We start from the raw sequence: 13933 nt of genomic DNA on the forward strand, positions 1-13933 counted from the left end.
TCCTTTCTTTGTTCTCCTGTTTCTCTCTTATTATAAACCTTTTCCAGCACTGCTACTAGATCCCTAACGGATTTTTCACCAAGCCTATCTAGAGCCTGCAACTTTCGCTTTATGTCTGGTGCAGCTTGATTTATGTAGGCAAACATAATCTTCTGAGCAGATTCCTGGGTCTCAAGATCATACATGGTGTATTGACTAAAGGCTTTCATGAGCCGTTCAGGGTATGCTGCCGGACTTTCACTTTCTCTCTGTCTAATATCATAAACTTTGGCCATATTGGTGAAAAGTATAGTTTCAAGCAAGCGAATTAAATCCTGGGGTTTCTCAGAAAAGGGGGTATTTTGGGCATGCCAATTGTAAAGATCACTAGTAGCAAATGGCCAGTATTGAAATTGTTGTCGGCCATCCGCATCCACAGGACCTATAGGGTGAAGGGGAAGGGCAACAGAATTATGAAGAGATGTAATTCTTCCGCACCAGTGAGTTGACTGAGCGGGACCCTTGGAGCGGAGGGCACAGCTGAAATATCTTCCTCAGAGTCCTCCTCTTGTATAGTTAACTGGGTTGGGGAGTATGGAGGGGGAAACATTTCCTCCTCCGTGCTTCCTCCCTGGAGGACAGGTGAGTACAATTTCTTCTCTTCCCTCTTGGTTTCTCTCTTGTCACCCCGTGTCTTTTGAGTGAATATTGGGGTATGGGAAGGAGTGGAGGAGGGAGTCGGTAAGAAAGGCCGTACCCAAGCTGTAGAGTCCCTGTCAACGAGTTCCCTCTAGGTGTCTATATAAGGAACCTGGTCTGGATAGCCCAAACAAGGGGCATCGATTAGGCATTGCAAAGTCCTGATCTTAACTATGTCAAAGCTCCCCTCAGGTGGCCAATTAGCTACCTCAAGTGAGGGCCATTCTGACTTGCACAGTATGATCCATTTTTCTTCCTTAAGGGCCAAACCTTGGTTCTGAGCTATCTCCTTGACCTCCCTCCAGTGAGCTATGGTCAAATCTAGGGGGCTAGATGGAGGTCCCCAAGATAGAATGTTACACATAGCTCTGATCAGATGTTTAATCCAAAAGGTTACAAAAAACCCAAACAATTATAACAATACAAAAGGAGGAAAAAACACAGGCCTCAGAACAAGAAAAGCTATGAGTTGGAGATCTCCCAAGTTGGCCCACAACATCCTGCAAGGGTGCAGAAGTAGTGGAACCCAGTTGGCCTACAACCTCCTGCAACGATGCAGAAGGAGTAGACCCAAGTTAGCCCACAACCTCCTGCAAGGGTGCAGAAGGAGTAGACCCAAGTTCAAGGTGGGGTTCCAAGAGTCCCCCTTCAAGGGTGGAGAGTCTGGTGCGTGCCCCAGTTTCCCCAGGATTGCCAAGTAAGTGCATCCATTTTGACAACCCCTTCAAGAAATATGAGTCGGAATGGCCATCCTCAAAAAGGAAAGCAGACAAACAGACAGACAAATTACAGGACAAGACAAATGAACAGAGCTGTTTTCTTACCTTCAGAGTCTGGGATCTTGGGGGTCTCTGGGGCTATCCTGGACGAAACCCCAACTGTTATGCCAAGTCATGAGAAGACCACCAAGAAGGCCACTGAGACTCAGACATCCCGAAATGCAAAAGCAAGGCTTTATTCAAGTGGGCCGCGGCTCAGGATTGTCCTAAACTCCAGCGCAGCGGAGGTTAGGAGGAAGCTCCGAGCTGCATTTGCACAGGGCTTATAAAGGCAAAAAACAAAGTTACAGCAATCAGGTGTTCAAGCAAGCAAGATTAGGACAAGGGTACAAATCTGATTGGCTCAGGGCTCGAGGCATTCCAGGGGCTGTTAGAGTTAAGCATTCCCAGGCGGTTAGAGTTCTTGACTGGCTGGGCCCTAATAAACTTGTCTTGGGTTTGCTCACAGGGCCTGCTTATCTCAGGTTCGCGTGGTAAAGTGGGGCCGGACTTCAAAATGGCTTTAGTCTGGCTCTTCACCTAAAGGACCCTGTACCCACATGGATCACCTGGGCCTCCCTAACTTTTGACCTTTTGTCAATTAGACAGCAGACTTCTGATCCTCAAACCACAGGAGAAGCTAAGCCAGTTGAATCAATTTCAGAGTTGAGGCCCTGTGTTTAAATCTCAACCCCATTCATACTGAGCTTCTATTTCCTTTCCCACATCAGTGAGGATAGGAAGGAAACTCACACTGTAGAGAAATAAATGAGACAACACTTGGTAAGATCTTAGGCCAGGGGCCCAACAGGGGCCATGACAGTAATTCTTGTCCTGGTGTAAAGCAACTAAAAAATTGACTAGGCCTTTAGGACCTTGAAAGGTGGGGAAACCAAGGCTGCTATTTGGGCCAAGCCATTTAGAGACATGAATCAACAAACAGAGGGAGGTGATGTTTTTCCTATAGAAAGAGGCGAAGGGATGAGGGAAACGGTGCAGTACAGAAACAGGAAGAGCAGCCATGTTTGCTTCTCATGCAATAGAGAGGCAGGTAGTGCAGCCATATTGGAGTCTCATGGTTTTCCTTCCAGGTCTGGGTATTTTCCCTGATTCTGTGATATCCTCCAGGTTTCCACTGACTTCAGGCATCTTGACTGGTGTTTTCTGCTACTCAGAAATCAGTGACCTATGAAGCCAAGGTCTCCTGAAAGTTTATACAAGAACATGACCTAGGGGCTGGGAAGGTGGCTTAGTGCTAGAGTGCTTGCCTCCCATACATGAAGCCCTGGGTTTGATTCCTAAGTACCACATAAACTGAAGAAGCCACAAGTGGCACTGTGGCTCAAGTGGTAGAGTGCTAGCCTTGAGAAAAAAGAAGCCAGAGACAGACCTCAGGCCTTAAGTAAAAAAAAAAAAAAATGACGTATCCAGGTGCTGGGGGCCCATACCTGTCATCTTAGCTCCTCAGGAGGCTGACATCTGAGGATTGGGGTTCAAAGCCAGTCCTGGTAGGAAGGTCCATACATGTTTTTGTTGTTTTTGCCAGTCCTGTGGCTTGAACTCAGGGTCTGAGCACTGTCCCTGGCTTCTTTCTGCTCAAGGCTTGCACTCTACCACTTGAACCACAGTGCCACTTCCAGCTTTTTCTGCTTATGTGGTGCTGAGGAATCAAACCCAGGGCTTCCTGCATGCAAGACAAGTACTCTACCACTAGGCCACATTGTCAGTCCCCTATGAGATTTTTCTCTCCAATTAATTAGGAGAAAGCCAGTAGTGGGGCTATGGTTCAAGTCAGAGGGGCAGCCTTGAACCAACACACACACACACACACACACACACACACACACTCACACATGCAGGCACAAAAAACATGACTTAATGGACAAGGAGAGCTGTTTATAGCAAGCCTAAACTTGATAACAAATAGCTTCCTCCACGCTGCTTGCTCTCTGCATCCTGTCAATGTTCCACCTGCCTCTCAGAGGAGGAAAAAAAGACAGATCCAACTTAATGCTGAAGCTCCCAGCTCTCACAGCCAGGCTCTTCCAGTGCTCATTAGCAGGTCCTCTGGGAATTTCCTACCATTCTTTAAGGCTGCCAGGTCATTCAGAGGAGCAGAAGACATCTTCTGTTCTTTTTTGCTAGAGATAGGCCTCATTTAGCAAGGCAGATCTGGAGACCTTCCAGAAAGTACCCTATCCCTTTCCCAGAAGACAGTTGAGTCAGAGGAAGAGATCAGAGAGAGGAAGAGAGGGAGAGAAGAGAGAGAAAGGGAGGTGAGAAGAGACAGTGAATTTCAGAAGGAATAAGAGGGAGGGAAAGGGGGAGAGGAGGAGGTGGAAAGGCAGAGAGAGGGAGGAGTTGGAGAGGCAGTGAGAGGGAGGAAGAGAGGAAAAGATGAAGGGGAGAGAGAAAGAGGGAGAAAGAGGGAGGAGGGAGGGGGTAGATGGAGAGGGAGAGAGGGCAGGAGAGGAGAGGAGAAAGAGAAAAAAAGAGAGAGGGTCTGGGAATGTGGCCTAGTAGTAGAGCACTTGCCTAGCATGCACAACACCCTGGGTTCGATTCCTCAGCACTACATAAACAGAAAAAGTCAGAAGTGGCACTGTGACTCAAGTGGAGAGTGCTAGATGTGAGCAAAAAGAAGCCAGGGACAATACTCAGGCCTGAGTTCAAGCCTCAGGACTGGCACAAACAACAACAACAACAACAACAACAACAACAATGTCTTCATATCCAAAGCCCAGCCAAGCAGCTATTTCAAGCTCTCATCCGGACTTTCAGGACGGTTTCCCTGAAAATGATCATAACTAACTCCCAGGCACTGTGACAGTTTGGGTCAGCAGGACCACACCTTACACGGGGCCTCTCTTACAAGGCCAGAATCAGGACTTCTGTGACTGCGTGTGTGGGGTAAGTGCCACACTGTTGGCCTAAGGATGAAAGGCCCTGGCTTAGATGTGGGGAGAGCCTGGGGTATCTGCATAGTGGAGGCATTGGGGTGTTCTGGGGGCTCCTAAATACAAATGTGGTCAGGATGGGACACAGCAGGATGAGCCAACACACTGAAGGCTCCCACGTCATCCCTAGCACCAATCCCGGATGTTGCCTTTTTTCCCCGATCTGACTCTACACCCCCTTGGAGCTTTGATTCCTTGTGGTGACCCACACAGAGCATGGCTGAGACCCCCCAAATCCTCCCCCTTCCCACTCCCCTAGCTATGAGCTCTTTCAGATGTCCTCATAGAATTCTATGATCTGGAAACACAGGAAACTCCAGGTCCACACTGGCTTTTCCTGTACACCCTTGTATTTAATTTTATGGAAACTCAAGGAAATGAAGGCCTCTGGATCAGCTATTTGTATTATTATTATTATTATTATTATTATTATTATTATTATTTATTGTTTCTTGGTTTGCATATGTGTAAATACTGGGTTTTGAACTCAGGACCTGGGCAGTGCCCCTGAGCTTTTTGGCTCAAGTCTGGTTAGTGCTCTACCATTTGAGCCACGGCTTTTTGGTGGTTAATTGGATATAGAAAATGTATGGACCATCCTGCCCAGGCTGGCTTTGAACCACAAACCTCAAACCTAAGCCTCCTGAGCAGCTAGGATGCAGATCATGAAGACTTCCAGCCTGGCTTGGGGTCCATCACTTCCTCTCCTGTAGTCCAGGCAGGTAGGTCTCTCACTGGTTCTGTTGGCCGGTCTACAAACCCACCCAGCCTAGAATAGACAACCCAATACACTATGGGGTGTGAGGGAACAAAGAAGTGCCCCGGGGCAGGGAGGCTCTGTCCAGGGTCCTCCAGTCTCATTAAAGAGACCAAATGAATCACATGCAAACAGAAACATCTCATCCAAGTTCCCAGCTCACTCATCAGAAAGGCTGAAGGTGGTGCCAGACGTGGAGTACAGCTAGTTACGAATGCAATATGAGAAAAGAAACAAATGATAAACTTGGGGTGGGGATGGGATGAAGAGAGCCAAAAACAAAGCCCACTCACACACCCACAAATACCCTGATATCTATAACATTTGTTATGACTGAGTCATGGAATTGATATTGAGCTTCCTAGCAGCCACGATGAAAAGAGAAAGGTGGCCAGTTACAATGAATCACAATGATGATGCCATTTGAACAAGCCTGTGACCCAAGAGAATTATCAAACCTGCTAGTATGTCATGTGTTGGGTACACATGTGTACAGGGAAATACTATTATTATCCCTTCTTAATGAGGAAAGAAAAGCTCTTTGATTTCTCATAGCTATTCCATTGGTGAGACAAGCTGTGGGGTACTGACTGTCTACATTCATAGCCTGGGCTCTCACCTAACTCTTAGTTCCAAGCTTCTCCCATGGATGGACAGCCCCACATTCAGGCTGTGACCACTCTCCACATGTGTACATTCTGCCCAATGCACACTTCTGAGCTGTCCAACAGAGGCCCCTACAGGGGGCGCTCTCCACAGAGCCAGCTGGCATCCCCACATCTGGTAGGAAGGGGGACCATGGATGTTAAGCATTGCTTAGCTGTGGCTGATTTTCTCAGCTTGAGCATCAGCTAAATGCTACCTTCCTGCCTCAGTAAGTCCCACCTCAATCACTCCCTAAGTCCCAACATGAGGCTGTTCTTGCTGGTGCTCAGAACAGTCATGAGATCACAGCTCACAGAGCTCCTGGTCTCACAGAAGACACAGATAAGAGACGGGGGCGGGGGGTGCAGGGCAAGTCCACGAAGGCACAGGGTGGAAGCGTCCCTGCCTCGGCTGGGGTGGAGCCACACAGCTCCCTTGGGAAGAAGTCAGCCCATTTCACCCTCAAAGGAAATGATGGAAAAGAACTGATTGGACAAAGAAGTGAGGCAAAAAAAGCCCTCTAGGCTAAGGGATCTAGTGCAGAGAGCTTGGAATAGGGAATGCCTTGGAGGAGGCCCACCCGTCAGATGGGTTTCTGGCACATGGCAGATGAGAGGAAGAGAAATGATACAATCAGTCTGGCGGCCAAAGGCCAGATCCTGAGAGTTGGGGGCAAGCAAAGTGGATTGTGCTGTGTTCATTTCTTAATTTGCTTGAAATGAGACTCCGTGGAAAATGCATAACATTTTAGCAATTCCATGTTGTAGAATTGAAAACTCAAAATCATTAATTTGTGGATGGACAGAGTGTGAATGGATGGATGGATGGATAAATGGGTGTATGGATAAATGGATTGGTAGTGGGTGGGCAAATGGATGGGTAGATGGATGATGGAGAATTGTTGATTTGATGGATGATAGATAAATGGATGAATGGTGGAAGGATGAATGGATGGATGGTGGACAGATATATAGATGGGTTAACAGATGGTGGATGGATTAATGGATGGATGTGTGATGGACCACTAAATGGATCGACGGGTAGATGGGTGGTGGATAGAGTGGATAGATGGATGGGGATGGATGGATAGTGGATGGTGGATGAATAGATGGATAGATGGACAGGTAGATGGATGGACTGATGATAATGAATGAAGAGATGGGTAAGTGGGTGGATGGATGGATGGGATGGACAGAAAGGTAGTGAATGGATGCTAATGGATGCATGGATGGTTGGATGAATGCATGGCTAGGAGGCTCTGTGCTGTCGGTTTCTTTTTTTAAAACAATAATTATTTATTGTCAAAGTGATGTACAGAGGGGTTACAGTTTCATACATAAGGCCTTGGATACATTTCTTGTACTATTTGTTAACTCCTCCCTCATTCCCCCCTCCCTCTCCCTTTATCCCTCTCCCCCCATGAGTTTTTCAGTTGGTTTACACCAAATGGTTTTGCAAGTATTGCTTTTGGAGTAATTTGTCTTTTTATCCAAAAGTATGGAGCACTTCACAAATTTGCATGCCATCCTTGCAAAAGGGCCGTGCTAATCTTCTCTGTATCGTTCCAATTTTAGTGGATAGATAGATTGATGGGATGGATGGTGGATGGTGGATGGTGGATGGGTGGGTGGATGGATGGTGGATAACAGGTGAATGGACAAATGGTGGATGATGCACAGATAGAGGATAGGTGCATGGACGAATGCAAGGAAGCTGTGTATGTGATGGAATACCATTTAACATTAACAAGAGGGAAGGCATGTCATAACTGACCCAGACCATGCTAGGTTCCATGAAATAAGCCAGACACAGCGATGATACATAGAATCTGAAACCGCTGAACTCCCTAAAGCAGAGGGAGGCCCAGTGTTTCCCAGAGGCCTGAGAGGTGGGGAGTAGGAGTAGCATTTATGAAACCACTCAAAATGTCACTTTAACTTAATATATATGGCCAACCACCCATATGAACTATGCTTCAAACACTAAGAGTAGGATCTTAAATGTTAAGGACCAAGCCAAGTGTGGTGGCTCACACCTGTCATCCTAGCTACTCAGGAGGCTGAGATTTGAGGGTTGTGGTTCAAAGCCAACCAGAGCAGGAAAGTCTGTGAGACTCTTATCTCCAATGAATCACCCCAAAGCCAGAAATGGAGCTATGGTTCAGGTAGTAGAGCACCAGCCTTTAACAAAAAAGCTCAGGGACAGCACACCAACTCTGAAAGTAAGCCCCAGTTCTTGCAGCCAAAAAGAAAAATAAACCAATGTTAAAGATAGAAGAGACAAGTATGCGAGATAGTATTATGCTAATTCATTTGACTTATCCATTCCATAGTGTTGTGTCTATTTCAAAACACCCCCAATTGCAAACCATGAATACATATAATCTTCATTTGTCAGCTAAAAGTTCCCAAGACAATTTTCAAAAAACAAACAAAACCCCTCCCAAGATTCTGGAAATGAAGCTTTGAACAGGAAACGCAGGGGGTGTGATTAATGGCAGAGGGATGGTGGCGGGGTGTGGTGCCAGGCTCTGGGGCAGAGTTGTGGGTAGGGCTCTGGGCTCTGTCCCTCATGTGTCCACACACATGCACACACGGACACACTCACAGAAGGTCTAAACTTCCATGCATAGAAGTCAAGACTTCTCAAAAGGAAACACAAAGACAATTCTATTTTTTTCTTAGAGTGTGTGTGTATGGGTGTGTGCGCATGCATGCTTGCATGCGTGCACACTTAAATTCAAGGTGTAGGCACTCTCCTTGAGTGTTTTCGCTCTAGGCTGGTGCTCTACCACTTGAGCCACAGCTCCACTTTCACAATTTTTGCTGGTTCATTAGAGATAAGAGACTCTTGGGCTTTCCTGCTCCAGGCTGGCTTTGAACCATGATCCTCAGATCTCACCCTCCTGAGTAGCTAGGATGACAGGCGTGAACCGCCCATGCCCTGTAGAGTGTGTTCATCTTTATGATGAGGCCGCTGTCATCAAGGCCAAGCTGGGCCATGTTTTGGGGTCTTCTGAAGTGCCCATGTATTTCCCAATCCACAGCATCCCAATTGGCCTCCCTCTGCCCTCTCACCGCTGTCTCAGATCCTGACTCTCAGCCCTGAACCTGCTCTGTAGTTTGTGATTTAGGGGACAGTCCCAGCACCCAGGCTGTGCCACGCTGAACGAATCACAGCTTCTCCAAGACGCAGATTTCTCCCTTCTAGAAGAGAAAGAGTGAGGTGTCTTGGTGGGACTTGCTGAGAGGAATTGTCCCTTCATTTGCAGAACAGTTACTTACTAAAACCCTACTAGGTGCCATGGGGGGATGGGGGCTTTCCAGAGTGGGTAACACTTTAATTCAGATCCTAGAAGAGTTATGAATCCTCTCAGGAGATCTGGGGGTGGGAGGAAGAAATAACAGGTGTGGCAGGGGCGGGGAAGACAGCAGATGCAAAGGCCCTGGGGTAGGATGAAGTTGGCATGCTCAGAACGGGCCATTAGGGTCCAAATAGTATTAAGAAGCCCGGACTAAGCACCAGCGTCCCCACATACCCACTAAACCACCCCCTCTCCCTGGCTTCTGACAGCCTCAAACAATGACTCAACCAGACAAATGCATCAGGGTAAAATGCTGCAAACCTGTGCCTGTGCATGTTGCTGCTTTATTTAAGGCATTTATCAGGCTTGTGTGCATGGTGGTAGAAGAGATAGGAGGAGCTAAAAATAGGTGGATCCACACAGGGAGGGTCCAGAATCCTGCCCCAGCTTTCCCAACCCCTCAGTGGAGCAGCTCAGTTCTTCTCAGAGCCCTGGCTGGGGAACCTGAAGTGGGGGAGGGGTTCCCTGGGGCTGGGCCACACCCCCACCAACCCCATCCAGGACTCTAGGAAGCCGGCCATCATCACCTTCCACTGCCCTGGCCTTCACGCATGCATGCACGCACGCATCTACTCAACCTCATCCCAGCAGCCTGGCACTCTTTGACTCAGCCACTGTCCTTGCACTCATTTTCTGGGCCTCTTATTGTCCAGTGGCCAGGCCTCTAGCGTTCATTCATTCATTCATTTGGCCATTCCCCTTGCAGTCTGTCATTCACCTGGCCACGCCCTTGCATTCATCTGCTTTGGCCACGCCCTTTCATTCAATCGCTTTTGGCCACACCCCCTTTGCTGTCATTTATTTGCTTGGCCACACCCTTTGCCGTCTGTCATTTATTCAGCCACTCCTCTTGCAACCAATTGGCATGGCCACGCCCCCTGAGTCCTGTCATCAGTTGCGCCACGCCCCTTGCCAGCTGTCATTCCCTAGGCCACACCCCTCACACTTGCTCTCATTCACAAGCACTCCAGTCTGGCTCTGTGCCATGTCACTTTGGGCCTGGCTGCCCCAGCCAGGCTTGGCAGGGTCTGCTCTGATGGTGACCCCAGGGCATCTGGCGGCTCAGAGGAGCCCCTCCCCAGGGGAAGCCAGGCCCCATGGGCCCCTGGGTGCCCGAGATGGTCTCCTGGCCCCTCTGGGCCTCCCTTCCCTGGGTTCCCACCCCTCCTGTGAGCTGGGCAGAGCCAGGGTCACCATGTGTTGTAAACCATGGCGAGCACCTTGTCCAGCTGCACCTGGGAGCAAAGCAATGATGGAGCCCGGACCGTGGACTTGATTTGCGGGGCACCAGGGGACCTGCAGCCTGTCTCCAACTTCAGATGCTGCAGGTCCCATAGACAGGATTTTTATTTCTTATCAGACAAAAGTACTGGCTGGAAGATTGCTACATCAAAGAGCGCTTAAAGAGATAAGGGTGTCAGTTGGGGGAATAATTCTAGGATTGCCAATGTGCATAGGCCACCTGCGGGCTCCAGGGTCTTGTGATGTCCTGGATTTGCTGGAGGGTGAAGACAGTGGTCATTGTAATGCCAAGCACAGTAGGTCTTGACAGGGCCGCCCTCAGCCTTCCCAGGGACTGAGCATGGCGTTCCAATTCTCTAAGGCTCTGAGTTTACTGTCTCCTACAAACATGCCAGTTCCAGCCATTTCCCAAATGAGGAGTGCAGTCTCAGAGAGGTCAAGAATCTGTCCGAAGTCACACAGCACTAGCTGCAATACAGACAACACCCAACAAACCGGCCTCAGGGAGGACTTCCAGAGCTCTGGTTCACCTGGGTCATTATGACATGATATTACTGTTTGAGTTGCGTGTGTATGTGTGTGTGTGTGTGCAAAATCACTAGTGGATCATGCCTGTAATCACAGTCTGAATCCAGCACAGGAAAAGCAATGCAAGAATTGTGTCCAGCAAGGCAGAAAAGAGATGAAGGCAGTGCTAAGGTGTCATGGTGTCTCTGCTGACAGAGCCACCTATGCCACCAAAGACACAGTTTTGATGCTGTGGTGCATGTGGAGAGGAAACAGTGTTCCTTGGTGTCAGAATGAACCAATTAGTGAGGAAATAAATCTCTAAGGTGTAACAAATAATTAAATAAATAAAATAAAGTGCCATACTTGAGGTAAAAAGCAAAGGGAGGGCCAGGTGCTGTTTGCTCACACCTGTCTCCTAGCTACTCGGGAGGCTGAGATCTGAGGACCACGGCCTGGCCAGGAAGTTCATGAGGACTACAGAAAATCAGAAGTGGAGCTCAAAGTGGTAGAGCACTAGCCCTTGAGCAAAACCACTGAGGGACAGCACCCAGTCCTTTTGTTCAATCCCAGTACTGACACACACACACACACACACACACACTCACACACACACTTAAATAATTTTGTTACATGTAATTATAATTAATAAGGTTGGTATATCATGTTACATATTATTATATTTTATGATTTAATATTAATGTATTAAGTATATGATTATAATTAATGCCAATATAAAATATTATATAATGTATATCATTTATATTTCATATAATTATTACACAATTATATAATTTACTATGTATAATTATATTACAATTGATTGTGTTAATATTATGTTATTACATTATCTGTGTACAATATAAAATATCAGGGTTTGAGTATGTGTGTGATCACTGTCTTTCTGAAGGGAGCAGCTTTCTGAAGGGAGATAGAAAAGGTGGAAGGAGCCAGGTGCTGGTGGCTCACATCTGTCATCACAGCTACTCAGGAGACTGAGATGTGAGGACCAAGGTTCAAAGCCAGCCTGGCCAGGAAAGTCTGTGAGGCTCTTATCTCCTAGGAACCACCAGAAAACCAGAAGTGGGTCTGTGGCTCAAGTGATAGAGCACTTTTCCTTGAGCAAAATAGGCTCACAGACAGTGCCCAGGCCCTGAATTAAAGTCCCAAGACTTTAATTCATGACAACATGACAGCAGCAGCACTGCATGTGAGCTGGGAGTGGCAGAATGTGCTTTGACCTCCTCTCTGGGCGGTAGGCCTCAGGTGGGGTGTGTGGGGGGGTTGTTCTGGAAGCAGCTGCTGGAGCAGGAACATGCTCTGTTGAGTCCTTTCACGAGTTGTGGCCACATACAATGGGGGAGAACAGAGAAAGTCCCCTCTTTCTTTGCTTTCTTCTCCCACACCTGCTGGGCCACCTGTTCTTCCAGGAACTGGCAGCCTCTGGCCTTGCTTTTTGTTTTTTTCTAATGCCATGAGCCCCTCTCCTCAATTCCCAACTTCCTGTTGCTCCCCATCCTGGGGCTTTGAGAAACTAGGCCTGCATCTTCCTCCCTCACGGCCCCACAGCCCAGCTTGATCCCCCATCCCCAGGGCTGCGTGACACCCCACGCTGCCCCACACTGCCCTTCTTGACATCTTCCTGACTTGTCGGAGTCCTCCTGGGGTCTCACAGCCTCTCAGAGACATTCCAGACTGTATGCCACACATAAACATTGGTGGCTGGATCTAAATGTAGATGAGAAGCGCATGATATCTCTCTGCCATGTTGTCAGCAATAAGTGCTTTAAAGACCATCTCATCATCTGGACTGGGAAGGTGGCTTCATGGTAGAGTGCTTGCCTAGCATGTATGAAGCTGCCATGATCCTTAGTTTGTAGGCACTGTCTTGCTTTATGATTGGAGGAAGAGTTTGTTCCACATTAATCTCTTCCAATCTGCCCTTCTCCTGGGTTTTCTGGAAGGTTCCATTCTTTCACAAGGTCTCTCCTGTTGTGGGGTTTGAACTCTGGGCCTGGGTGCTGTCCCTGAGCGCCTCAGCTCAAGGCTGGCCCTCTACCACTTTGAGCCACAGCACCACTTCTGGTTTTCTGGTGGTTCACTGGAAATAAGTAAGAGTTTCACAGGCTTTTCTGCCCAGGCTGGCTTCGAACCTTGATCCTCAGATCTCAGAATCCTGAGTAGGTTGGGATGACAGGAACTGGGCGAGCATGCCTCTGAGCCTGGCCGCCTGGCTTAGTGAGGTCTCAGGTTCTTTCTCTGTCTGTCTGTCTCTCTCTTTCTAACCTTCCTGTGACAGTGATCATGCTACCTATTATACTGCACAGGGCACAGCCAAGGGCTAACCACATAGTTGGCTTTTAAACAAGCAGACGGCCTGGGTTTGGAAATGGAAGATTTATCAGCAGTGATGGCAGCAATAGCAACTGAAAACCAAGCTTGGGGCTCTACCTGAAGCCTGCAATCTAGGCATCTGTGCTCTGGGTGGACATCTTGGGAGAAGGGGCATTTTACGCAGGTTCTTGTAGCGGGCATGCCACCCTCCCCCCCCACCAGCTCAAGATGACTGCTGAGATATGCCTGGCTGACATTAGTACATAGGCAGGGTCTGCCAAGGCCTTCCTCATGAAAGCAGGGCCCTCCCACTGCCCATTTTCCATGAAGCCCATTTGTGAAAGAGCTCCCCCACCCACTGGACCCTACAGATCCTGGCAGAGTCAGGGGCAGTTGGAGAGGTAATCAACCACCCCAGACATGGTGGGAGGGGGACATCAATTAAAAGAGCACCAGAGAGCCAGGTGCTGGTGGCTCATGCCTGTCGTCCTAGCTACTAAGAAGGGTGAGATCTGAGGATCCTGCTTCAAAGCCAGCCAGGGTTTGAAAGTCTGTGAGACTCTTTTCTACAATGATCCACCAAAAAGCTGGAAACAAAGGCATGGCTTAAGTGGTAGATGACCAGCCTTGATTGACAAAGGTAAGGGACAGTAGTACCCAGGTTCTGAGTTTAAACCCTAGTATTCACACA

At 48.2% G+C, this 13933-nt stretch overlaps 1 pseudogene; it reads right to left on the reverse strand.

Moving 5' to 3' along the window:
* Positions 1-7286: 7286 nt before the first annotated feature.
* Positions 7287-7386, reverse strand: LOC125367364 (annotated as a pseudogene).
* Positions 7387-13933: the final 6547 nt, after the last annotated feature.

Source organism: Perognathus longimembris, chromosome 18, assembly GCF_023159225.1.
Source record: "Perognathus longimembris pacificus isolate PPM17 chromosome 18, ASM2315922v1, whole genome shotgun sequence".
Taxonomy (NCBI): Eukaryota; Metazoa; Chordata; class Mammalia; order Rodentia; family Heteromyidae; genus Perognathus; species Perognathus longimembris.